At 40.7% G+C, this 27891-nt stretch overlaps 1 long non-coding RNA gene across 1 annotated transcript; it reads left to right on the top strand.

Annotated features, from left to right (window-relative positions):
- The first annotated feature begins 12936 nt into the window (after positions 1-12936).
- On the top strand, positions 12937-26915 carry LOC119872708. The gene is made up of 3 exons (XR_005361746.1): positions 12937-13121; positions 23736-23934; positions 25723-26915. It is a non-coding gene; the product is annotated as an uncharacterized LOC119872708 (long non-coding RNA).
- Positions 26916-27891: the final 976 nt, after the last annotated feature.

Raw genomic sequence — 27891 nt, 5'->3', positions numbered from 1 at the left:
GAGAGAAAGAGATACTAGTGGTACTTTGACAGGCCCCAAATCTTTGAGTTGCAAGTGTGATTACGAATAACAACTGTAACTGCTTTAAGGTCAAAGACACTCGTTTCCAAAAAACATACTCACTTTCTACAAATTCCAAGCAATTTAGAAAAGCTCTAAAACTTTTTTTTTTTAAGTTTTATGTAAATAAGCTCTGCACTCAGTGTGGGGCTCAAACTCACTACTCCAAGATCAGGAGTTGTAGGAGCCAGCCAAGTGCCCCTAAAAGCTCTAAAACTTTAAAATATGTTTTAAATTAAAAGAACTTTTTAAAGTTCAGAGACAGGATTACCCAGGTGGCTCAGTGGTTGAGCCACCTTTGACTCAGGGCATGATCCCAGGGTCCTGGAATAGAGTCCTGCAATCAGCTCCCTACAGGGAGCCTGCTTCTCCCTCTTCCTATATCTCTCCCTCTCTGTGGGTCTCTCGTGAATAAATAAAATCTTAAAAAAAAATAAAGTTCAGAGACAGTAAACAGATTAATATTTACCAGAGATTTCCAGGTGGAGGGTTGAATAGGTGAAGTACAGAGGATTTTTTTTTCAATACTTTGTTAGAGCAGTTTTAGGTTCACAGTAAAATTGAGCAGGAAATAAGAGTTCTCATATACAAGCCCCCTCTAGCCCACACACAGCATCCCCCACTATCAATTGCTGGCAACACAGTGGTATAGTTTTTGCAACTGATGAACCTGTGTTGACTCATCATCCTATCACCCAGAGTCTATAGTTTACTTTGCGGTTAATGCTGGGTATTGTACACTCCATGGGCTTTGACAAATGCATGGTGACATATACCCACAACTTTAGTATCATACAGAATAGTTTCACTGACTTACAAATTCTCTGTGCTTTGCCTATTTATCCCACTTCCTGCCCCCTCCCCCATCCCTTACAACCACCTGTCATTCATTGTTACCAAATATTTTCTTTTCCAGAATGTTGTAAAGTTGGAATCATATATAGCTTTTTCAGATCATCTTTTTTCACTTAGTAATACACATTTAGGTTTCCTCCCTGTCTTTTCAGGGTTTGATAGCTCATTTTTTAACACCAAATAATATTTTTTTATTGATGTATAGCAGACGTTTTAAAATTTTTTTGAAGTATTGTTGAAGTGCTGAATTCCATTGTCTAGATATACTGCAGTTTATCAATCCATTCACCTATTGAAGGGCATCTTGCTTGTGTCCAAGTTTTGGCAAGTATGAATTAAGCTGCTGGAAATATCCATGTCCAGGTTTTATGTGGACATAAATTTTCAAGTCTTTGGATATATACCAATGACTGTGATTGAGGTGTTATATGGTAAGAGTATGTTTAGTTTTTTTTTGTTTTTTTGGGTTTTTTTTTAAGATTTTATTTATTTACTCAGAGACACACACACAGAGAGAGGAGAGACACAGGCAGAGGAAGAAGCAGGCCTCATGCAGGGAGCCTGACATAGGACTCAATCCCAGGTCTCCAGGATCACGCCCTGGGCTGAAGGTGGCGCTAAACTGCCAAGCCACCCGGGCTGCCTGTATGTTTAGTTTTATAAGAAACCACCAAACTGTCTTCCAAACTGGCTAAAACAGGGATCCCTGGGTGGTGCAGTGGTTTAGCACCTGCCTTTGGCCCAGGGCGCGATCCTGGAGACCCAGGATCCAATCCCACGTTGGGCTCCTGGTGCATGGAGCCTGCTTCTCCCTCTGCCTATGTCTCTGCCTCTCTCTCTCTCTCTGTGACTATCATAAATAAATAAAAATTTATAAAAAAAAAAAAACCAAACTGGCTAAAACATTTTGCATTCATGCCAGTAGTGAATAAGAGTTCCTATTGTTCCACATCATCACCAGCATTTGGTGTTGTGTTTTAGATTTTCATCATTTGAATAGGTGTGTAGTGGTATCTCATTATTGTTTTAATTTCCATTTCCTGATGACATACAATATAGAGCATCTTTTCTTATTTGCTGTCTGTATATCTTTGATGAAGTGCCCAAGGCTTTTGCCTCCTCTTCTACACCAGGTTTTTGTTTTATTTCTGAGTTTTAAGAATTCTTTGTATATTTTAGATAATAGTACTTTATCAGATGTCTCTTTTGCAAATATGTTCTCCCATTTTGTGACTTCCCATTCTGTTGGCCATTTCTTACATGATTACATGATTATTATGAGACTATTTACTGTATATAGAAAACCTTCCTTGAAATATTTCAAGAAATATTTGAAAATACAAGTTTATATAGAGTAAAAAGTTAAAGTTCCCTGTTACAAAAAAAAAAGTTCCCTTTTACCCCACAATCTAATCTTCCTGCCCAAAGAATGTGATTGTTACTCTGTTACCTTTTCACACATTTTCTATAGATTTACAGAACATAAAATATATATATATGTACCTAGTATCAGAAAGTTTGGGGTTTTGAAAATAAATTTACAAATACTATACCATTTTTTGCATTTTAAAAAATATCCAATATGTCTTGGAGATCTTTCTACATGGCCCCAGATCATTTTTTTAGTCTTGTTACCTTTGCAGTCCAAAATATGGATGAATTGTGGTTTATTTAACCATTTTCCTGCTAATGTACTAACATGTGAAGATCACCATAGCAAGTTCATGTAAGTTTAATTATATATGCTGATTTATAGTTCCAAAGTTTTTCTTCATATAATTGTACATGTTTCTCATTAAGTGTATTAAATCTTTTCACAGTTTCCTTTTTTTTTAAAGATTTTATTTATTTATTTGAGAAAGAGAGATAGCAACAGAGATAGTGAGAGAGAGCAGGAGTGGGGAGGAGAGGGAGAAGAAGGCTTCACACTGAGCAGGAAGTCTGCTGTGAGACTCAATGCGGGGCCTGATCCCAGTACCCTGGGATCACGACCTGAGCCAGAGGCAATGCTTAATCAACTGAGCCACCCAAGGACCCCTTAACAGTTTTGAGAAACTGTTATGAATGGGTTTTGTTTTTGGTTTTGGTTTTGGTTTTTTTGGCAGAGAGAACTCTTCTTTTCTATATTGTTTATAAGAAAGCTATTTAATTCTATATGATTACTTTTTGAAAGATTTATTCACTTATTTGACAGAGAGAGTGGAGAAAGGGGCATAGAGAGAAAATATCCAAGCAGACTTCCACTGAGCACAGATCCTGATGCAGGGTTCCATGAGATCAGGACCTGAGCCAAAACCAAGAGTCAGATGCCCCATCAACTGAACCACCCAAGCACACCTAAATTTTGTATGCTTATTTTGTATTCTCTTATTGGGCCTCTAGTTCAATTAGCTTCTACATTGAATTTCTTGGGTATATAGGTTTAAAAAAATCATGTAAGTGCAAATACTGAGGTATAGATACTTTGTATCAGTATTCAATCACAAAAACAGTATCCATTCAAGTTATTGGAAACAGGGAACTCAACACAGGAAAATGGTTATAAATATCTTGGAAGCATAAATTAAGAGCAAAAAGGGAACCCAGAGATTAATAACTGTAGGAAACTGTTCTCACTCTTAGAGCAGGAAATATGAAGGAGAAAATAGAGCCGACCATCACCGGTTAAGCATCTGCCTTCAGCTCAGGGTGTGATCCCCAACCGGGGATGGAGTCCCACATCGGGCTCCCTGCATGGAGCTTGCTTCTCCCTCTGCATGTGTCTCTGCCTCTTTCTCTCTGTGTCTCTCATGAATAAATAATGAAATCTAAAAAAAAAAAAAAAAAAAAAAAAAACAGTGAAGAAAGGTTTTAAGTTCACACTAATGGTGGTTGGTGAATCAGGTCTAGGAAGATCAACTCTCATAAACAGCCTTTAACTGACTGATCTTTACACGGAAAGAATCATACCTGGAGCCACAGAGAAAATTTAAAGAACTGTCCAGATTGAGGCTTTGTCTGTGGAAATTGAGGATCAAGGGGTCAAGCTGCACCTGACAGTGGTAGACACACCCAGCTACGGGGATGCCATTCACTACAGGGATTGTTTTAAGAAAATTATCTCCTACATTGATGTACATTTGAATGGTGTCTGCACGAACAGGCGGCACATTATCTATAACAGGGCGGACTGCTGCTTTTACTTTATCTCACCCTAGATAATAATACACTAATAGTGTATTAGTAATACACTAGTGTAATACACTTCAACACGGCACTTTCAGCAAAAGACAGATCTACTAAGCAGAACATCACCAAAGAAACAAGGGCCTTGAATGATGGATTTCACAGATATATGCAGAACTTTCCATCTGAATGCAAATGAATACACATTCTTCTCAAGTGCACATGGACCTTTCTCCAGAATAGACCACATGCTACGTCACAAATCTGGTCTCAACTGATACCAAAAGATTAGGATTGTCCCCTGCATATTTTCAGACCACAATGCTTTGAAACTTGAATTAAATCACAAGAAGAAATTTGGAAAAAACTCAAATACATCGAGGTTAAAGAGCATTTACCAGAAGATGAATAGGTCAACCAGGAAATTAGAGAAGAATTAAAAAGATTCATGGAAACTAATGAAAATGAAGATACAACCGTTCAAAATCTTTGGGATACAGCAAAAGCAGTCCTAAGAGGGAAAGACATCACAATACAAGGCTCCCTCAAAAAATTGGAAAAGACTCAAATACACAAGCTAACCTTGCACCTAAAGGATTGGAGAAAGAACAGGAAATAAAACCTACACCGGGCAGAAGGAAGATAAGAAAGATTTGAACAGAACTCAATGAAATAGACACCAGAAGAACTGTAGAACAGATCAACAAAACCAGGAAGTGGTTCTTTAAAAGAATTAATAAGGTAGACAAACCCCTAGCCAGTCTCATTAAAAAGAAAAAGACTAAAATCAATAAAACCACGAATAAAAGAGGAGAGATCACAACCAATATCAAGGAAATACAAATGATTTTAAAAATGTATTATGAGCATATATATGCCAAGAAATTAGGCTATCTAGAAAATATGGATGCATTTCTGGAAGACCACAAATTACCAAAACTGGAACAGGAAGAAATAGAAAACCTGAACAGGCAATAACCAGCAAGTAAATTGAAGCAGTCATCAAAAACCTCCCAAGACACAAAGTCCAGGGCTAGATGGCTTCCTAGGGGAATTCTATCAAATGTTTGAAGAAGAAATAATACCTACTCTAGTCAAGCTGTTTTGAAGGATAGAAAGGGATGGAATACTTCCAAACTCGTTCTATGAAGCCAGCATCACCTTGATTCCAAAACCAGGCAAAGACCCAACCAAGAAGGAAATTATAGACTAATATCCTTGATGAACATGGATGTAAAAATTCTCACCAAGATACTAGCCAATAGAATCCAACAGTACATTAAGAAGATTATGCACCACTGCCAAGTGCGATTTATCCCCAGGATGCAAGGTTGGTTCAACACTTTAAAACAATCAACAAGGGCAGCCCGGGTGGCTCAGCGGTTTAGCGCGGGCTTCAGCCCAGGGTGTGACCCCGGGGTCCCGGGATCGAGTCCCACGTCGGGCTCCCTGCATGGAGCCTGCTTCTCCCTCTGCCTGTGTCTCTGCCTCTCTCTCTCTATCATGAATAAATAAATAAAATTTAAAAAATAAATAAATAAAACAATCAAAAAGGGCAGCCCAGGTGGCTCAGTGGTTTGGCGCCACCTTCAGCCTAGGGCCCGATCCTGGAGACCTTGGATCAAGTCCCACATCAGGCTCCCTGCATGCAGCCTGCTTCTCCCTCTGCCTGTGACTCTGCCTCTCTCTTTGTGTCTCTCATGAATAAATAAAATCTTTAAATAAAATAAAAATAAAACAATCGATGCAATCACATCAACAAGAGAAAAAATAACCACATGATCCTTTCACCAGATGAAGAGAAAGCATTTGACAAAATATAGCCTTCATTCCTGATCAAAACTCCAGAGTGTAGGGAGAGAGGGAACATTCTTCAGCATCTTAAAAGCCGTCTATGAAAATCCCACAGCAAATATGATTCTCAATGGGGGAAACACTAGAGCCTTTCCCCTAAGATCAGGAACACGACAGGGATGTCCACTCTCACCATTGTTAGTCAACATAGTACTAGAAGTCCTAGCCTCAGACAACAAAAAGAAATAAAAGGCATTCAAATTGGCCAAGAAGTCAAACTCTCCCTCTTCACAGATGACATGATACTGTATATAGAAAACCCAAAAGATTCCACACCAAAATTGCTAGAACTCATACAGCAATTCAGCAATGTGGCAGGTTACAAATTCAAAGCCCAGAAATCAGTGGCATTTCTATACACTGACAAGAAGACTGAAGGAAGAGAAATTAAGGAATGAATCCCATTTATAACTGCACCCAAAACCATAAGGAGGTAAAGGATCTATACCCTAAAAGCTACAGAACACTTCTGAAAGAAATTGAGGAAGACACAAAGAGATGGAAAAACACTCCATGCTCATGGATTGGAAGAATTAATATTGTGAAAATGTCTATGCTACCCAGGGCAACTTATACCTTCAATGCAATCCCTATCAAAATACCATGGACTTTCTTCAGAGAGTTGGAACAAATCATCTTAAGATTTGTGTGGAATCAGAAAGACCTCAAATAGCCAGGGGAATATTGAAAAAGAAAACCAATGCCTAGAGCATCACAATGCCAGATTTCAAGCTGTACTACAAAGCTGTGATGATCAAGACAGTGTGGTACCAGCACAAAAACAGACACACAGATCAATGGAACAGAATAGAGAACCCAGAAATGGGCCCTCAACTCTATGGTCAACTAATATTCAACAAAGCAGGACAGAATATCCACTGGAAAAAGGACAGTCTCTTCAATAAATGGGGCTGGGAAAATTGGACAGCCACATGCAGAAGAATGAAACTAGACCATTCTCTTACACCAGACACAAAGAGAAACTCAAAATGGAAAGATCTAAATATGAGACAAGAATCCATCAAAATCCTATAGGAGAACACAGGCAACACCCTTTTTGAACTGGGCCACAGTAACTTCTTACAAGATACATCTATGAAGGTAAAGGAAACAAGAGCAAAAATGAACTATTGGGACTTAATCAAGATAAAAAGCTTCTGCACAGCAAAAGAAACAGTCAACAAAACTACAAGACAACCTACAGAATGGCAGAAGATATTTGCAATTGACGTATCAGATAAAGGGCTAGTTTCCAAGAGCTATAAAGAACTTATTAAACTCAACACCCAAGAAACAAAAAATCCAATCATGAAATGGGCAGAAGACAGGAACAGAAATTTCACCAAAGAAGACAGACACATGGCCAACAAGCACATGAGAAAATGCTCTGCATCCTTGCCATCAAGGTAATGCAAATGAAAACCACAATGAGATCCCAACTCACACCCGTGAGAATGGTGAAAATTAACAAGGCAGGAAACAACAAATGTTGAAGAGGATGTGGAGAAAGGGGAACCCTCTTCCACTGTTGGTGGGAGTGTGAACTGGTGCAGCCACTCTGGAAAACTGTGTGGAGGTTCCTCAAAGAGTTAAAATTAGAGCTACCCTACAACCCAGCAATTGCACTGCTGGGGATTTACCCCAAAGATACAGAAGCAGTGAAATGCCAAGACACCTGCACCCCGATGTTTATAGCAGCAATGTCCACAACAGCCAAACTGTGGAAGGAGCCTCGGTGTCCATAGAAAGATGAATGGATAAAGAAGATGTGGTCTCTATATGCAATGGAATATTCCTCAGCCATTAGAAAGGACGAATACCCACCATTTGCTTCAACATGGATGGAACTGGAGGGTATTATGCTGGGTGAAGTAAGTCAATCGGTGGACAAACATTATGTGATTTCACTCATACGGGGAATATAAGAAATAGTGAAAGGGATTATACGGGAAAGGAGAGAAAATGAGTGGGAAAAATCAGAAAATCAGAGAAGGTGACAAACCATAAGAAACTCCTAACTCTGGGAAACAAACAAGGGGAGGTGGTCAGGGGTGTTGGGGTGACTGGGTGACGGGCACTGAGGGGGGCACTTGACAGGATGAGCACTGAGTGTTATGCTATATGTTGGCAAATTGAACTCCAAAAAAAAAAAAGAAAGAAAAAAAAATAGAAGCTAGCCTTTTTATACTTGTATCTAGCATTCTAATATGCTCTCCTAACTACAGGTGTATGAGATGTGCCTGAGGGGTGAAAATCAGGGTCCTTTGGTGGTAGCCCTGTGAACCCAGACCGGTGTGAGGCCCATGGCCCATGATGCCTGAAAGTTGACCAGGTTTTCCTGATTTGGCTTTCCTTTAACTAGTTCTTTAATTTTTTAAAAGATTTTATTTATTTATGAAAGACACAGAGAAAGGCAGAGACATAGAGGGAGAAGCAGGGTCCCTGTGGGGAGCCCAATGGAGGACTCCATCCCAGGACCTTTGGCTCAGGTAGATGCTCAACCACTGAGCCACCCAGGTGATTTGTTCTTTAAAATTTTTAATAGTTTTCTGAAAGGAGGCAAAAAGCAATTTTTTTTTTTATGTGCAGACTTGTCCATTTTCAGCCACCATCACGTCCTTTGTTATGTGTCCTACAAACTTCCCTGTGTATCGGGTGAGACTGAATGAGATTTCATATCTGCACCGTGGTCTGACTGCTAGAGGCCATCAGTAGATCAGTTTCCTGTGCTCTGTGACAGTAGCCCTTCCCTTCCTCCAAGGGGTGCTGAGGCTCCCAGCCTTGCTTTTTTCAGCATTTATACTGATATTGGGAAAGTAGTCGCCAGAAAGTGATGCGTGAAAGGAGAGCCACAGGGAGCAGGTACTGGCTCAGTGAGGGATTGAGATGCAGTCTCCCTTGAAGATGGGAAGACTTTTTGTTTGGGCCAGACCAAATAAAGTGACATGGTTAAAACATATTAGTCACAGAGGTGGGCTACAGACAATAATCAGTATCTCAAGAACTTGGTCTTCTCACAGTCCCACAATGGTGACAAATCACAGGCCTTAGGTTTACGCGCAGGTGTACAAAGTTCTTATTAAGAGAAAATGTTCAATGACATTAGAGAACCTCGATGCAAGGCCAATTATTTGGGTTATTTTGTCATTAACTACCCTAGTAAAAGCTGTCTAAAAGGTGGAGCTGGGGGCACATATGCAAGTGGTGAATGCAGGGTCTGTGTATGCTCAAGTAAAACTACTAGGCCCAGCTGCCACCTGATAAGGGTTCTGCAGGGGTGGTGGACCCACACTGTCTCACTTCTAAATCCGCCTTTGTTTTGCAGTTCAAATCTAAAGAAATACTTTTACTTATAGATAATTGGTTTTACTAAGAGATCTTTACCTATAGAAATGTATTTTGAAAACTTATTTTACACAGCAATTTTGTATCCATTGAAGGTAACCTTTTATCAATAAAGCTCTATTGTTTGACAAAACAAAAAAACAAAAACATAGGAACTGCCATTCTGCAAAGATTTTGTAGATGACATGCACAAAATTATATAGGCCTGACACTTATGGTAGTGAGGGAGTGGTTGATTTTAATTATCTTTAAAATTGTTTTATTTTTTTTTTAATTGTTTTAAATTATTGGTCTTGGGGATTCCTGGGTGGCTCAGCAGTTTGGTGCCTACCTTTGGCCCAGGGCATGATCCTGGAGTCCCGGGATCGAGTCCCACGTTGGGCTCCCTGCATGGAGCCTCTTTCTCCCTCTGCCTGTGTCTCTGCATCTCTCTCTGTCTCTCATGAATAAATAGATAAAATCTTTAAAAAAAAATTATTGGTCTCTAGATTTTCCACCATTCCAAGTCTATTTTGAATATTATTTTCCTTTAAAAATTAATCATTTCACCAAGATATTTAAATGTATCAATATAAAGTTACATCTGGTAATTTCTTATAATTAAAAAAAACATTATTGATGTAATGCTTTTTTCTTGTTTCTATTGTCTTTTTTCTTGACATTTTACTCTTTTTAACGAAGTAAAATATATATTCCAAAATGTACACATAATCATAAGTGTACAGCTTGCTGAATTTTCCAAACTGAACACATCCATGCAATCATTATTAGATTGAGAAATAGTACATGACCAGCACTCCAGAAGGCTTACTTATGCTCCCTTCTGGTCCTTATACCCCTGCCCCAAGGATAACCACCATCCTCATTTCCAAAAGTCTAAGTTAATATGATGGTTTATTTTATGTGTCAACTTGGCTAAGCTATGGCACCCAGTTGTTTGTTCAAACACTAGTCTAGATGTTGCTGTGAGGGTATTTTGTAGATGTGATTAACATCTACAGTTGACTTTAAGTAGAAGAGATTGCCATCAATAATGTGAATGTGCTTCATCCATTCAGTTGAAAAGCTCATCAGCAAAGACCAAAGTTTCCCATGGGAAAATAAGGATGTTTGCCTTGAGACTATAATGCACAAACCCTACCTGAGCTCCCAGTTTGCCTCCCTGTTCTATGGATTTCAGACTTGCCAACCCCCACAATCACATAAGCCAATTCCCTAAAATATATAGAGATCAGAACCGATAGAAAATATATATCTGAAGAACTCTAATATAGATTTTATTAAAAGATTTTATTTATTTATTCATGAGAGACACAGAGAGAGAGAGGCAGAGACAGAAGCAGGCCCCAAGTAGGGAGCCTGATGTGGGACTCGATCCTGGGACTCCAGGATCATGCTCTGAGCTGAAAGCAGGTGCTAAACCACTGAGCCACCCAGGGATCCCATAATATAAATTTTAATACCAAGAGTGGTTCTAATAAAGGAAGAGAATCTTAAAGATGAATTTCTGAATTGGTTATCTAATCCAAATCAATTTAAAGGCTATAATCACTTTATTTCCAGAGGGGAAGGGGACATCAGTTTTCCATGGCATGATGTTATAAAACAGTTGCCCAGAATACCAAGATTGGACACTCCTACTCAAATACGTATGAGAAACAAAGTTCTGAGGTTTACCATATATTTGATATCTTAGAATCTTTTTGTTAAACTAACGAGTATAATGACATTGGCTGTTTGCTCTTATCTGTGCTGGAAAAATAGGGAAAAGAAAAGATGAGTTCGAGGCTTTAAATTCCCAGCTCAAGCACCACATAACTGGCAAGTGTCTATATCTGGCCCTGAAAGAACGTTTTATCTCTTATCACTGTAATCAAACCAACTTGAGTTCTCTCCTTGGTGAGTCACAAATACACCAGGAGTTGTCACACAAAGTAAACTTTATTTGAAGCAAATAAAGAGATCACAGGAAATAGCTTCCAAAGCCATGATTCACCAAGAGGGTGAATGGGTTCCTTTTGTTCAGGGTTAGGATGAAAATTTAGATGGGGAAGCCTTGTCATTGTACATAGAGGCCAGCATAAGGTCACACATGTGCCTTAAGGAAACATACCTATACATACATTCTATGTTATGTAATGAGGCTGAGGGTCCTCCTTGAGTGGAGATTTTAGTATTATAAGGAGGTAAAGGCAATTGCCAATCATTCAAGGGGTCACTCCAGGGTCAATCTGCACAGGTGGGAGTCAGGGGTTTAACTCAACCAGGTCTGAGTGGTCTGGCCAGCAGGAGGTCTTGTCAGGGCATCACCTGAGGGGTGGTTTCAGGTTTCTTTTTTTTTTTTATTTTTTTTTATTTATTTATGATAGTCACAGAGAGAGAGAGAGAGAGGCAGAGACACAGGCAGAGGGAGAAGCAGGCTCCATGCACTGGGAGCCTGATGTGGGATTCGATCCCGGGTCTCCAGGATCGCGCCCTGGGCCAAAGGCAGGCACCAAACTGCTGCGCCACCCAGGGATCCCTGGTTTCAGGTTTCATGGCTAATATATACATTACTCAGCTATGCTAAAAAAGAATGACATCTTGCCATTTGCAATGATGTGAATGGAGCTGGAAAGAGTGAAATAAGTCAAAGAAAAACAAATACCATATGATTTCACTTATATGTGGAATTTAGGAAACTAAACAGATGATCATAGGGGCAAGAAAAAAAAAGAGGCAAACCAATAAACAGATTCTTAATTATAGAGAACAAACCAATGACCACCAGAGGAGAGGTGGGGATGGGTGGGTGGGTTAAACAGATGACAGGACTTAATAGGGTATTTGTTGTGATGAGCACCTGGTGTATGTAAGTGTTGAATCACTAAATTGTACACCTGAAACTAATATTACACTGTATGTTAACTAACTGAAATTTGAATAAAAACTAAAAAAAAGAAACAACACTTGGGAACTGCTGCCTCCAAACTAGGATCCCTATATGCAACGGGAATAATTGAATCCCAGGATACAGAGATAATTGCCAAAGACAAAGTGAGACTAGTTACCATAATTGACAACAGATTCAAAGTAGTAATCAGAATAGTCTCACTGGCAGAGACCTGTGGCACTGGCTAGAAGAAAACGGTGTCCCTGGAAGAAAATAGGTATTCTATCAAATTCTTCCTTGTTCTGTAAAAGTGGAAGAGTTCTAGGTCAAGTGCACAAAAGCCTAATTTATATCGTAAAACCAAGAGTCACAGCCTTTCAATCCATTCCTGACTTGACCCACTTTACAGACCTAGAAACCCTTGAATTAAAAGGGAGGCCAGATCCCCTTGAGGAAGGACTGTGCTGCACTGCCAGAAATATGTACTGGTAATCTTCCTCTCAGCCTTCCCTCAGGGACCTATGGCCTTTTACCATAGTGATTATGCATTGGGGAAAAGGAAATAAGTAGACTTTACAGGAATTGCTAAACACTAGCTCTGAACTGACACTAATTCCAGGAGACCCAAAACATCACTGGCCCACCAGTCAGAGTAGGGGTTTAAGGAAACCCCAGTCAGAGGAGTTTTAGGCTGGGGTTTATCTCACAGTGGGTCCCCAAGCCCATTCCATGGTTACTTCCCCAGTTCTGGAATGCATATTGGAATAGACATAGAGAATCTTCACGTGGGTGTTCTGACCAGTAGAGGGAGTACAGTGGAAGCCACAGACCTGCCTCTACCTAGGAAAACAGAACAGCAAAGGCAATACTGTATTCCTGGGATTGCAGAGATTAGTGCCACCATCAGGCACTTGAAGAATGAGGAGTGGTGATTCCTACCACATCCCCCTTCAACTCACCTATTTGGCCGGTACAGAAAACAAAGGGAGCCTGGAGAACAACAGGGGATTATCATAAACTTACCTGGGCAGTCAGTACATTTTGAAGTTACTGTTACAGATGTGTTTTCATTGCTTGAGGAAATTAGCACATCACTGGTACCTGGTTTGCAGCTATTGATCAAGCAATTGCTTTTTCCTCAATACTTATTAAAAATATTTCCTTTATTTTTTTAAAGATTTTATTTATTCATAAGATATACACAGAGAAAGGCAGAGACATAGGCAGAGGGAGAAGCAGGCTCCCTTTAGGGAGCCTGATGTGGGACTCGATCCCGCACCCGGGATCACACCCTGAGCCAAAGGCAGACACACTCAACTGCTGAGCCACCCTAAGAATACTTCCTTTAGAAACAACTTTCCTTCAGCCAACAAGACCAATAACGAACCTTCATTATTGTGTAAGTCTGCCTAGTTGGCCACAATAAAATATCCCAGATTGTGTGGCTTAAAGTTAAGTTATAAGTGTAAGTTATTCTCTTACAGTTCTGCCTGGAGGTTAGAGGTCTCAGATCAAGATACAAGAAAATTGAATTTCTAGTAAGAGCTTGTCTTCCTTTCAGACATCCACCCTCTCACTCTGTCCTTACCTGATCTTTCCTCTATGTGCATGAAAACATAGGGATATCTTTGGTGTCTCTTCTTCTTCCTATAAGAATCCCAGACTTATTAGATTAGGTCCCATTTCTATGACCCTACTTAACCTTAATTACTTCTCTATAGACCCAATCTCCAAACACAGTCATATCAAGTCCCTAAAACTCATATGTTGAAGAACTACCAACCCCCGGTGCATTGGTAGTTCCACTTGCAGCTGCAATACCAGATATGGCTTCATTGCTTGAGCAAAGTAATACATCCCCTGATACCTAGCATGAAGCTATTGATCTGACAAATGCTTTTTCTCTATATCTGTCAAAAGAGACCACCAGAAGCAATTTGCTTTCACCTGGCAAGACCAGCAATACACCTTTACAATCCTACCTCAGGAGTATATCAGCTCTCCAGCTTTATGGCATGTTTTAGTTCACAGGGATTTTTTCTTTTCTTTCTTTGTAATCTCTACACCCCACATGGGGCTTGAACTCATGATCCTGAGATTAAGAGTTGCATACTACACTGACTGAGCCAGCCAGGCACTCCTAGTTCACAGGGATTTCTTTTAATAAAGTAATTTTATGGGGCACTTGGGTGGCTCAGTCAGTTGGGCATCTGCCTTTCAAAGGCTCAGGTCATGATCCCGGAGTCCTGGGACAGAGCGGCATGTTGGGCTCCCTGATCACTGGGGAGTCTGCTTCTCCCATTCCCTTTGCCCTTCCCCTGCTCCTTCTCTATCCTCTCTCATTCTCTCTCAAATAAATAAAATATATTTTTTAAATTAAGTAACTTTATTATAATCTATAGTTCTTGGCTATAATAACAACTAAAATGCAGTAAAGCTAATCAAATATTTTATTTTGAGATTTTCTAAACAAACCACATTTCCTACATGCACTGTATGTCTTAACTGTCTTGCCAAAGTTCACTTAGAAAAGATTCCTGGTGGGCAGCCCTGGTGGCACAGTGGTTTAGCGCCGCCTGCAGCCCCGGGCATGATCCTGAAGACCCGGGATCAAGTCCCACGTCGGGCTCTCTGTATGGTGCCTGCTTCTCCTTCTTCCTGTGTCTCTGCCTCTATCTGTCTCTATGAATAAATAAATAAAATCTTAAAAAAAAAAAGATTCCTGGTGCTGGAGACATGTTTATTTTGGAAAGTTTGAGCTCACCAGGATCTTAATTACCTTTCTCTTCCATTAAATATCACACTCACTCATTAAATTGATGATATTATGCGATTGGACCTAGTGAGTGACAAGAAGCAATTACTCTAGACTTATTGGTAAGACATTTTATGTCAGAGGAAATAAATCTGACAAAAATTCAGGAGATTTCCACCTTAGTGAAATTTCTAGCGGGGGGCAAGATGGCAGAAGAGTAGGGGTCCTCAACTCACCTGGTCCCACCAACTTACCTAGGTAACTTTCAAAACATCCTGAACACCTACGAATTCGGCCTGAGATTTAAAGAGAGAACAGCTGGAATGCTACAGAGAGAAGGGTTTTCACTTCTAGCAAGGTTGGAAGGTAGAAAAAATAAATACAAATAATCAAGTGGGGAGGGGCCCCGCAAGGAGCCAGGCTAAAGCAGAGCCTCCGGTTGGGAGAGCCCAGCCCTGGAGCAGCAGAACTTTAAAAATCCATGACAGAGTTTTCCCTGATGGAAAAGTGCTCAGCAGGGAAATCATGCAGAATTGCAGGAGGGACAGTGAAGCCTCCAGATTCCTGGAGTCACTAATAGAGGAGGGGCGCCCAGGGGAGAGCGCACTGCAAACCACGGTCTTATCTCCATAAAGGGCTGGAACACCGCAGCTCTCAGGACATTTGGGAGAAGCCAGTCGGTTAGGCGGGTGGCTCCGGTCAGAGGCGGCTGAACCTCATTTCCTTTGGAGAGGCAGACCCTAAGAGCATGATTCTAGCAGAGCAGGTCCCCAGATCCCAGGGGCCCCGAGAAGACACAGCCCACAGTCCTGCACTCCCCTTAGGGAAAGGCAGAATCGGGGAGGGCACAGGACAGCAAGGACTCTCCTGCTGCCGGGCACCCCCAAGCTGTGAAGATCAGCACCCACCACCCCAGAGCACCTAGGCCAGTGTGGACTGGGAGGCTGTGGGTAGTTAACTGCCGAGAGCTGACTCCAGAGCTGGAGATCTGGGCACTGCCAGTGTTGTTGTTCCTCCTGGAGTCACCCTGTGCCTGCAAGGGGCGGAGCTGCCGGGGGACAGAGGCCTCACGGGGTAAACAGCTCCCACTGAGCCCGGCACCTGGCAGGGGGCAAGGCATCTCCCCCAGGTACACACACCTGAGAATCAGCAGTAGGCCCCTCTCCCAGAGGACCAGCTGGAAGGATAGGGGAAGAGCAAGTTCTGGACCAAGCAGCACTAGAAAGTTCCAGGACTGAGGGAAAATCAGGGAATATAGTATATAGAATGAGAAGGTCCTCCCCTTTTTAAAATTTCTTTTCCTTTTTCCATTACAACTCTTCTTTATATCAGACTAAAAATTTCCAATATCTTTTCTCATTTTCCACCATAACTACAATATTTTACCAGCTCTGCATTGTTGAGTTTTCCTTTTGCCTTTCATGTTTCTACAATTACATGTCTTAGATACATTTTTCACTTCTGGATTCCCTTCAACATATTCAATTTAATTTTGGGAGATATATGAAATATGGGGTTTTGGTTTTTTTTGTTTTGTTTTTTCTCTGCCTTGTTTTTTCTACAATGGTGGAAGTTAATATCTTCTAAAACATGACCAGCATGCACCCAGAACCAAGGGGAATATCGTGCTGGTTCATTCTGTGAGATTATATTCTCCCTTCATTCCCATTCTGCCCCCCTCTTTTATCTCGTTTATGTTTTGATGGTCAATGTTAGGGCTTTCTACAAGTATTGCTGATTTGTATAAATTTGGGATTGAGCATCTTCTAACATACAGAACAAAATACACTCAGAACCAAAAGGATCACCCTCTAGGACCCCTCAGGTAGACTACATTCTCTCTCCACTACAACTTCTTCACCACCACCAGCCCTCAGCCCCCCACTTTTTTCTTTTTTCTCTTTTTCCTCTTTACTTCTTTTTCTTCTTCTTTTCTTTCTCTTTTTTCTTCTTCTTTGGGATTTTTGGCCTTTTATTTTTTGCTACTTTGTTTTAAAAATTGTTTTTCACTTTAGTGGTCCTTTTGTTTTATTTTCTTCTGATCTTCTTTTTCATTTTCGGGTCTCTGACCTCATCAGAATCATCTAGAATGGAATTTACTTAGGTTGTGAGTGATAATTTTGACTCATCCTACTCATACAGCCACTCTGCACTGGACAAAATGACTAGAAGGAAAAATTCACCACAAAAGAAAGAATCAGAAGCAGTACTCTGCCACAGTTACAGAATATGGATTTTATTCCATGTGAGAAAACCAATTCTGAAGCACAATTATAAAGCTACTGGGGGCTCTGGAAAAAAGCATAAAGGACTCTAGAGACTTCATTACTGCAGAATTGAGATCTAATCAGGCCGAAATTAAAAATCAATTAAATGAGATGCAATCCAAACTGGATGTCCTACCTGCTAGGGTTAATGAGGTGGAAGAAAGAGTGAGTGACATAGAAGGCAACTTGATGAAAAGGAAGGAAGCTGAGGAAAAAAGAGAAAAACAATCGAGACCACGAGGAAAGGCTGAGGGAAAAAAAAAATAACAGCCTCAGAAGGAAGAATATACATTTAATTGTGATTCCAGAAAAGGCCGAGAAGGATAGAGGGCCACAAAGTATATTTGAACAAATCATAGCTGAGAACTTCCCAAATCTGGGGAAGGAAACAGGCATTCAGGTCCAAGAGATAGAGAGGAACCCCCCCCCAAAAAAAATCAATAAAAACCGTTGAACACTTCAACATTTAATAGTGAAACTTGCAAATTCCAAAGATAAAGAGAAAATACTTAAAGAAGCTCAAGACAAGAGATTCTTAACTTATATGGGGAGAAATATTAGATTATAGCAGACCTCTCCACAGAGACCTGACAGGCCAGAAAGAGCTGGCATGATCTATTCGAGGTACTAAGTGAGAAGAACATGCCACAAATGCCACCAAGAATACTATATCCAGCAGGGCTGTCATTTAGAATAGAAGGAGAGATAAAGAGCTTCCAGGATTGGCAGAAACTGAAAGAATATATGACCAGCAAACCAGCTCTGCAAGAAATATTAAGGGGGACCCTATAAAACAAAGAGGAAGCCCAAAGAAATAATCCACAAAACAGGAACTGAATAGGTATTACAATGACACTAAATTCACATCTTTCAATGGTTACTCTGAACACGAATGGGCTAAATGATCCCATTAAAAGATGCAGGGTATCGGACTGGATAAAAGAGAGAAGACCCATCTATTTGCCATCTACAAGAGACTCATTTTAGACCTAAGGACACCTCCAGCCTGAAAAAGAAAGGGTGGAGAACCAGTTACCATTCAAATGGTCCTCAAAGAAAAGCTGGAGTAGCAATTATCATATCAGATAAATTAAAGTTTATCCCAAAGACTGTAGTAAGAGATGAAGAGGGACACTATGTCATACTTAAAGGGTCTATCCAACAATACAACCTAACAATCATGAATATTTATGCCCCTAATATGAGCGCTGCCCAGTATATCAATCAATTAATAATCAAAGTAAAGAAATACTTAGATAATAATACACTAATAGTGGGAGACTTCAACATGGCACTTTCAGGAAAAGAGAGATATTCTAAACACATCACCAAAGAAACAAGAGCCTTGAATGATACACTGTACCAGATGGATTTCACAGATATATACAGAACTTTCCATCTGAATGCAAATGAATACACATTCTTCTCAAGTGCACATGGAACTTTCTCCAGAATAGACCACATGTTGCGTCACAAATTTAGTCTCAATGGGTACCAAAAGATTAGGATTGTCCTCTGCTTATTCTCAGACCACAATGCTTTAAAACTAGAATGCAATCACAAGAAGAAATTTGGAAGAAACTCAAACACGTGGAGATTAAAGAGCATCCTACTAAAAGATGAATGGGTCAACCAGGAAATTAGAGAAGAACTAAGAAGATTCATGGAAATTAATGAAAATGAAGAAACAACCATTCAAAATCTTTGGGATACAGCAAAAGCAGTCCTAAGAGGGGAATATATTGCAATACAAGGCTCCCTCAAGAAATTGGAAAAGACTCAAATACACAAGCTAACCTTGCACCTAAAGAAATTAAAGAAAGAACAGGAAATAAAACCTACACAAGGCAGTTGGGAGATAATAAATATTGAACAGAACTCAATGAAGTAGAGACCAGAAGAACTGTAGAACAGATCAACAAAACCAAGAGTTGGTTCTTTGAAAGAATTATTAAGATACACAAACCCCTAGCCAGTCTTATTAAAAAGAAAAAAATACTCAAATTAATAAAATCATGAATGAAAAAGGAGAGATCACAACCAATACCAAGGAAATACAAATGATTTTAGAAACATACTATGAGAAGTTATATGCCAACAAATTAGGCAATCTAGAAAATATGGATGCATTTCTGGAAGACCACAAATTACCAAAACTAGAACAGGAAGAAATAGAAAACTTAAACAGGCTGATAACCCAGGAGGAAATTGAAGCAGTCCTCAAAAACCTCCCAACACACCAAAGTCCAGGGCCAGATGGCTTCCCAGGGGAATTCTGTCAAATGTTTAAAGAAGAAATAATACCGGGATCCCTGGGTGCCTTGGTGGTTTGGTGCCTGCCTTTGGCCCAGGGTGTGATCCTGGAGTCCTGGGATCGAGTCCCACCTTGGGCTCCCTGCATGGAGCCTGCTTCTCCCTCTGCCTGTGTCTCTGTTTCTCTCTCTCTCTCTCTCTCTCTCTCTGTCTCTCAAGAATAAATAAATAAAATCTTAAAAAAAAGAAGAAGAAATAATACCTATTCTACTAAAGCTGTCCACAGGATAGAAAGGGATGCAATACTTCCAAACTCGTTTTAATAGGCCAGCATCAGCTTGATTCCAAAACCAGACAAAAACCCCACCAAAAAGGAGAATTATAGACCAATATCCCCAATGAACACAGATGCAAAAATTCTCACCAAGATACTAGCCAATAGGATCCAACAGTACATTAAGAAGATTATTCACCATGACCAAGTGGGATTTATCCACAGGATGCAAGGGGGGCTCAATACTCCTAAAACAATCGATGTGATAGAGCACATCAACAAGAGAAAAAGCAAGAACCTATGATCCTCTCAATAGATAGAGAAAGCATTTGACAAAATACAGCATCCATCCCTGATCAAAACTCTTCAGAATGTAGGGATAGAGGGACTTTCCTCAATACCTTAAAAGCCATCTATGAAAAGCCCACAGTGATATCATTCTCAATGGGGAAACACTGGGAGCCTTTCCCCTAAGATCAGGAACACGACAGGGATGTCCACTCTCACCATTGTTAGTCAACATAGTATTAGAAGTCCTAGCCTCAGCAATCAGACAACAAAAAGAAATGAAAGGCATTCAAATTGGCCAAGAAGAAGTCAAACTCTCCCTCTTCACAGATGACATGATACTGTATATAGAAAACCCAAAAGATTCCACACCAAGATTGCTAGAACTCATACAGCAATTCAGCAATGTGGCAGGTTACAAATTCAATGCCCAGAAATCAGTGGCATTTCTATACACTGACAAGAAGACTGAAGGAAGAGAAATTAAGGAATGAATCCCATTTATAACTGCACCCAAAACCATAAGGAGGTAAAGGATCTATACCCTAAAAGCTACAGAACATTTCTGAAAGAAATGGAGGAAGACACAAAGAGATGGAAAAACACTCCATGCTCATGGATTGGAAGAATTAATATTGTGAAAATGTCTATGCTACCCAGGGCAACTTATACCTTCAATGCAATCCCTATCAAAATACCATGGACTTTCTTCAGAGAGTTGGAACATATCATCTTAAGATTTGTGTGGAGTCAGAAAGACCCCAAATAGCCAGGGGAATATTGAAAAAGAAAACCAATGCCAGGGGCATCATATTGCCGGATTTCAAGCTGTATTACAAAGATGTCATCATCAAGACAGTGTAGTACTGGCACAAAAACAGACACATAGATCAATGGAACAGAATAGAGAACCCAGAAATGGGCCCTCAACTCTATGGTCAACTAATATTCAATAAAACAGGAAAGAATATCCACTGGAAAAAGGACAGTCTCTTCAATAAATGGGGCTGGGAAAATTGGACAGCCACGTGCAGAAGAACAAAACTAGACCATTCTCTTACACCAGACACAAAGAGAAACTCAAAATGGTTGAAAGATCTTAATGTGAAACAAGAGTCCATCAAAATCCTAGAGGAGAACACAGGCAACACCCTTTTTTATTTTGGCCACAGCAACTTCTTGCAGGATACATCTATGAAGTTAAGGGAAACAAAAGCAAAAATGAACTATTGGGACTTAATCAAGATAAAAAGCTTCTGCACAGCAAAAGAAACAGTCAACAAAACTAAAAGACAACCTACAGAATGGGAGAAGATATTTGCAAATGACAGATCAGATAAAGGGCTAGTATCCAAGATCTATAAAGAACTTATTAAACTCAACACCCAAGAAACAAAAAAATCCAATCATGAAATAGGCAGAAGACATGAACAGATATTTTACCAAAGAAGACAGACACATGGCTAACAAGCACATGAAAAAATGCTCCTCATCCTTGCCATCAGGTAAATACGAATGAAAACCACAATGAGATCCCACCTCACACCAGTGAGAATGGGGAAAGTTAACAAGACAGGAAACAACAACTGTTGAAGAGGATGTGGAGAAAGGGGAACCCTCTTCCACTGTTGGTGGGAATGTGAACTGGTGCAGCCATTCTGGAAAACAGTGTGGAGGTTCCTCAAAGAGTTAAAAATAGATCTGCCCTACAACCCAGCAATTGTACTGCTGGGGATTTACCCCAAAGATACAGAAGCAGTGAAATGCCAAGACACTTGCACCCCAATGTTCATAGCAGCAATGTCCACAGTAGCCAAACTGTGGAAGGAGCCTTGGTGTCCATCAAAAGATGAATGGATAAAGAAGATGTGGTCTATGTGTACAATGGAATATTACTCAGCCATTAGCAATGACGAATACCCACCATTTGCTTTGATGTGGATGGAACTGGAGGGTATGATGCTGAGTGAAGTAAGTCATTTGTAGAAGGCCAAACATTATATGGTTTCACTCATATGTGGAATATAGAAATAGTGAAAGGGATTATAAGGGAAAGGAGGGGAACTGAGTGGGGACAAATTAGAGAGGGTGACAAAACATGAGAGCCTCCTAACTCTGGGAAACGAACAAGAGGTAGTGGAAGGGGAGGTGGGCGGGGGGATGGGGTGACTGGGTGATGAGCACTGAGGGGGGCACTTGATGGGTTGAGCAATGGATGTTATACTACATGTTGGCAAATGAACTTCAAAAATAAAAAAAAAGAAAAAAATTTCCAGGAGTCCAGTGGAGTGGGACATTCATAGTTATCCCTTATATGATCAAGGATAAATTGTTGCATCTTCCTCCACCTACAACTGAAAAAGAGGTATAAGGTGTAGTGAGCTTTTCTGGATGGACTTTGGAGGCAATATATTCTTCATGTGGGTATATCACTCTAGCCTATTTACTGAATGACCCCAAAAGTAGCTATTATTGAGTGGACCCCTTGGTTCCCACTCTTGCTACATTACTTTCTTGTTGCAACCACCACTGGTGAACTCATGGGGAGTTGCGTATAACCAATTGATTTAGAAAGAGAAAAGTTGAGCCATGTATACAGAGGTTCTGCCTAAAAAGCAGGCATCAGCCCAAAGTGGACTGCTACAGGACTACTGCTCCCTTCTGGCGCATCCCCGAAGGACGATGGAGGAGGTATATTCTCCCAGTGTGCAGAACTTCCAGCAATACATCTGATTGTTCCTTTTGCTTGGAAAGAGAAATGGCCGGGAATACAATTTTATACCAGTTCATAATCTGTGGCTTGAAGGTCAGAGATATGAAGAAACATGATAGGAAAACTGGTGACAAGGAAACTTGGTGAAAAGATGTATGGATAGACCTCTCTGCATGGGAAAAAAAAGTCATGAAGATATTTGTGTCCTATGTCACCAAATGGTGACCTCAGCGGAGAAGAATTTTAATATTCAAGTGGATAGGATGACATGTTCTGTGGACACCAGTCAGCTTTTTGTCCTAGCCACCCTGTCATTGCCCAGTGGGCTCATGAATACTCCTAAAGTGGCAGGGATGGAGATTATGCAGGGACTCATAAACATGGGTTGCCACTCAACAAGGATGCCCTGGATATAGCCACTGCTGAATGCCCAATCTGCCAACAGCAGAGACCAATGTTGAGTCCCTTATTTGGCATCATTCCCCTGGGTAATTGGCCAACTATCTAGTGACAAGTTGATTACGATGGACTACTTTCACCATGGAAGAGTCAGTGTTTTATTCTTACTGGAAGAGACATTCTGGATATGGATTTGCCTTCCTTGCACACCGTGCTTCTGCCAAAACTACCATCTGTGAAGTTATAGAATGTCTTATTCATCATAATGACATTTCACACAGCATTGCTTCGGATTTAGGAATTCACTTAATAGCAAATGAAGGGTGGCAATAGGCCTGTGCTCATGGAACTGACTGGTCTTACTATGTTCTGTAACATCCAGAAGCAGCAGTCATGATAGAATGGTGACACGGCCTTTAAAGACTCAGTTACAGTCAGTGACTAGGTAGTGAGCTAGGCAGGAAAACCTGGCAGGGCAGGGGCAATGTTCTCTAGGAGGCTGTATTGTTCTGAGTCAGTATCCAATACATGGTGCTATTTTCCCATCCAGGAGTCAAGGGGTGGGAATGAGAGGGGCATCACTTGCCATTGCCCATAGTGACCCACTAAGAAATTTTTGCTCTCTGCTTGTTTAGAAATCTTAGTTTCAGAGGAAGGAGTGCTTCCACCCAGGGACGCAGAAATGATTCCATTGAACTGGAAATTAAGACTACTGCCTTAATGAGGGGGGCTCCTCATGTCTCTAAGTCGGCGGACAAAGAAGGGATTACTGTGCTGACTGGGTGATTGGTCATGACTACTAAGGGGAAATTGAGCTGCTACTCTACAGTGGAGGTAGGAAAGAGTTATGTTTGAAATGCTGGAGACCCCTTAGGGTGCCTCTTAGTATTATCATGCCCTAGATTAAGATCAGTGGAAAACTTCAATAATGCAATTCAGGCAGAGCAAGCATGAAGGTTTGGGTCACCCCACCAGGCAAAGAATCATGACCAGCTGAGATACTTTCTAAAGGCAAAGGAAATACAGAATGAGCAGTGGAAGAAGATAGTTACAAATAACAGCTATCACCACATTATCAGTTGCAGAAATGGGGATGGTGATTATAACGAGTATTTCTCCCCTATTTGGTTACAAATATGTGTGTTTGTGCGTGTGTATAAAATACCTTTGTCATCTTCCCCTCTTATTCCCTTTTGTGTAACATAAAATGTATTAACTTTACATTATAGTATTTAGACTTTTATATCATAATACTTAAGGAGAGGAGTAAATGCCACTCAAAGACTTGGTGTCCTCTCTTGGGGGAGGGATTGCTTGCATGCAGGATAGTTGTATCACGCTAGGCAGAATTATGGCCTTGTTATTGTCTTTATTTGGAAATTAATTATGGTACCAAGTTGACAATTGGTTGACTGCAATGGTTAATTTTATGTGTCAACTTGGCTAGACTATAGTGTCTAGTTGTAAGGTAAAATACCAGTCTAGCTGTTGTTGTGAAGGTATTTGGTAGATATGATTAACATCTATAATCACTTGCTTTAAGTAAAGATTACCCTTGATAACGTAGATGGGACATGTCTATTCAGATGAAAGATTTACCAGCAAAGACTGAGGTTTCACAGGGAAACCTCAATATTGTAACACAGAAATCCTGCCTGAATTTCCAGCCTGTCAGCCTGACTTAAAAATTTCAGACTTGCCAATCCCCCGCAATCACATGAGCCAATTCCTCAAAATAAATCCCTAATATAAATATCGGTATTATCCTTCTTATCTCCCTGCTTATATATGTGTTTAGTTTATATAAATTATTATATATCACTAATTTTATATAAAGAAGATTGAAGGAATTTAAGTACTATATATATTCTATTGGTTCTGTTTCTCTGAAAAACTGACACATTTAGTTTCACCTGCTTTTGTATTTTCTGTTAATGGTACAATATACATTTTTTTTTCTATCTAGCTTCTTTCACTCTGTGTTACATTTGTGAGATTCATTGCTACTTTGCATAGGTCCCTCCATCCCATTGTGGTTAGACTGCAGAAGTAGGCCACTTGGTTGTCTAGAGCTCCTCACTAGACAGTAGCCTGTAGGTGGCACTAAAACAACTTATGTTTGAAGGGCAAACTTTGAAATGCCCTGTAAACTGCAGATTCTTAGGTGTAGGCAAAGTCCCAAATTTTCCGTAGTCTACAACAGACAAACAGCATATCATGAAATTGGAAATAAAATCTTTATGTTCCTAAATTCACTGCTAACTGACTCAATCAACTTGAAGTGCTCAAGTCTTAAAGGCCTTGACAGAAAAAGCACGAAGCTGGGGCAGGGGTTTGACCTTAATCCAGCGCTAGGGAGTGTCCACATCTGGAAAGGGACTGAGATTTTACCCTACTTGCAAGAAAACAAGTGAGGCTGTCTCAGTCTCATGGAGACTGGCAGAAGCCATGTTATTACTTACGACAGAAGAAATCGCCCCAGCACCTATATCCTGTTGCATCATTTCCCTGAGCCAGGTGACACTAGCACACTCAAGGGGCTGCAATTCAGAAGGAATTCTGAGCATAGGGACTCTGAATATGTGATAATGGGCAGTAAACCTGCCTATCTCTTTGTTTCAGAGGAAGACATTCTACATACTAATGGTGCAAACAAATCTCCCTTGCTCTGGAGAAGGGCTGTTCACTACACAAATGTTCTTGAAAAGATAATCCAGAGCAAAGAAAAACCAGCATCTTGCTTATAAGACATGCAAGGATTGCAGAGGGCAAGGGAGGTCCTCTCCCGCTGGAAGATTTGGCGAAGGAGAAAGAGGTGCACCTCTAGAAATAAGAAGATGGCTTCTGAGCACTGACATTGGTCCTCGGGGTAAAAGGTGTATGGCCTCTCGTGGTGTTCTCCTCCTGAGGATTCAAGAAGGTGGCATCTCCCTCTTATCTCCCTCCAATGGGTTATGGAGAATCCAGTCATGCAGACTTCCTTTGCTGCTCTTCTTCTGACTTTTGGAAGGGATAGCCTGTCTAAACTGGGTGTAGAGAGCTAGGGGACATGTTTTCCTTTCTGATTTGGGCTAGGGAAGAGAGAGAAGGTGGTAATTTGTGGCTGCAGCAGAGGCAGCAGTCATGCTAAGAAAGGCAAAGGAAGATGGTAGGAACCCAGGAAGGTCACCTTCCTATGTAGGTCTAACAACGGGTTAATGAGAATAGAGACTGTTTCCAGAACACTGGCTAGGTTTTAGAGGGAAACTTGCTAGTCTAGCCTCTCTCCCCATTTGAGCATTCAATCTCTTTCCTGAAAAGGGTTCAGAGGGAATTGAACTGCCAACAAGGGTCTGTGTTTCAGGACAAGGATGCCTGTGATTGTGGGCAGCACAGGTTTTCCATGGTCACTTCTCTAGGATCTATACTTACACTATAATTTGTATTATTTATTAAAAGGACACAATAGGAGTAACATTAGAGGACAACAGATTTTATTAGTAGAAAGGACCTCAGAGATGGCCTTCTCCAAGAATTTTTTAACTGAGGTTCTAGGGCTCCTCAGGTCATTATGGATAGGTTGCAGGGGTCCAACCCTCTCCTAGCATTACTCATTTGGCCCTCTGGATGTTCACCTTTTGACTGGGGATCAAATAGAATAGATAAGAGTTTGAACAAAAAGAGATTGGTGTGTTCTGGTGTGCCTGGGTTGGCTGGTGTGGCCAGGTGGGAGGTAGTGGCCTTGAGCAGGATAAGGGATGAGGCATCATGCACTGTGGGTGTCTGGAAATAGCCACGCACTGCAGTGGTGGAATCCAGCAGCCTTGATATCCTTCACTGTAACACACAGGAAGGATCCTTTATGATATTTTAGGCCAAGACTTTAAGTGACAAAATAGAAAAGAGTTCAATATCTCTATTTAGATAGATTCTGCTGGAGTGTGAAGTTCATTTTGTGAGTCTTGGGGGAGAATATTAGGTAGTCAGGACAGGACTCCAAACATCAGACAGAAAAAAAAAAAAACAAAAAAAAACAAACAAACATCAGACAGAGACCAAAGTCTTCATTCCCTAGACAGGAGAGAGCTACCAGTGCTCCACCAGCAGGGAAACAACATAGAAAAATGTGTCCTAGGAATGATCATGCCTCTTGAGGGAACTGGAAGAATGAGAGGGGAAAAGGAAGAGCCACTTCTTCCTATTCGTCGCTTGGCACATGGCAAGCCCTCAAAAACATTTGGGGAGAGAGAGAATGAAGTTCTCACACTTGGTTCTACCAACATACATTGTTCTAAGCTTTCTAAGAATCTACCATCACAGTTTAGGGGGGAATATATATGCGTCCACAAATATTCCTCACTGCACTTCATGAGAGACACACAGAGAGAGGCAGAGACACAGGCAGAGGGACTCGATCTCAGGACCCTGGGATCACGGCCTGAACCAAAAGGAAGGCACACAACCACTCAGCCACCCAGGTGCCCCTTCTTACTGCACTTTTAACTAATGTTTGCACTTTCTCTTCCCTCACAATAGAGGACAGTTATTCTTCTCAAGTTTTCACACTGTAATGGGGCTTGTTGTCTTGGGACCTGAAAAAGGAAATTGAGTTTTCTCCTAATTCGATCACTACCCCAGGGCCTGGTTATTTGGGACAGCTGACGTGCAATGCTATATAGTCTAGAGAGAAAAGGAAAATTTTTGCAGGTCATTTTTTAAAAATAGTTTGAGATGGCTATGGGACCTTCTTCAGCCCTTCGAGTCCCAACATTCTAAGTGAGGAGTCAGTCCTCTCTCTGACATCTGAAAAAC

Source organism: Canis lupus, chromosome 7 (genome assembly GCF_011100685.1).
Source record: "Canis lupus familiaris isolate Mischka breed German Shepherd chromosome 7, alternate assembly UU_Cfam_GSD_1.0, whole genome shotgun sequence".
NCBI classification, from domain to species: Eukaryota; Metazoa; Chordata; class Mammalia; order Carnivora; family Canidae; genus Canis; species Canis lupus.
Note: the sequence above shows the minus strand (reverse complement) of the source record. Positions and strands in the feature narration are given on the sequence as shown.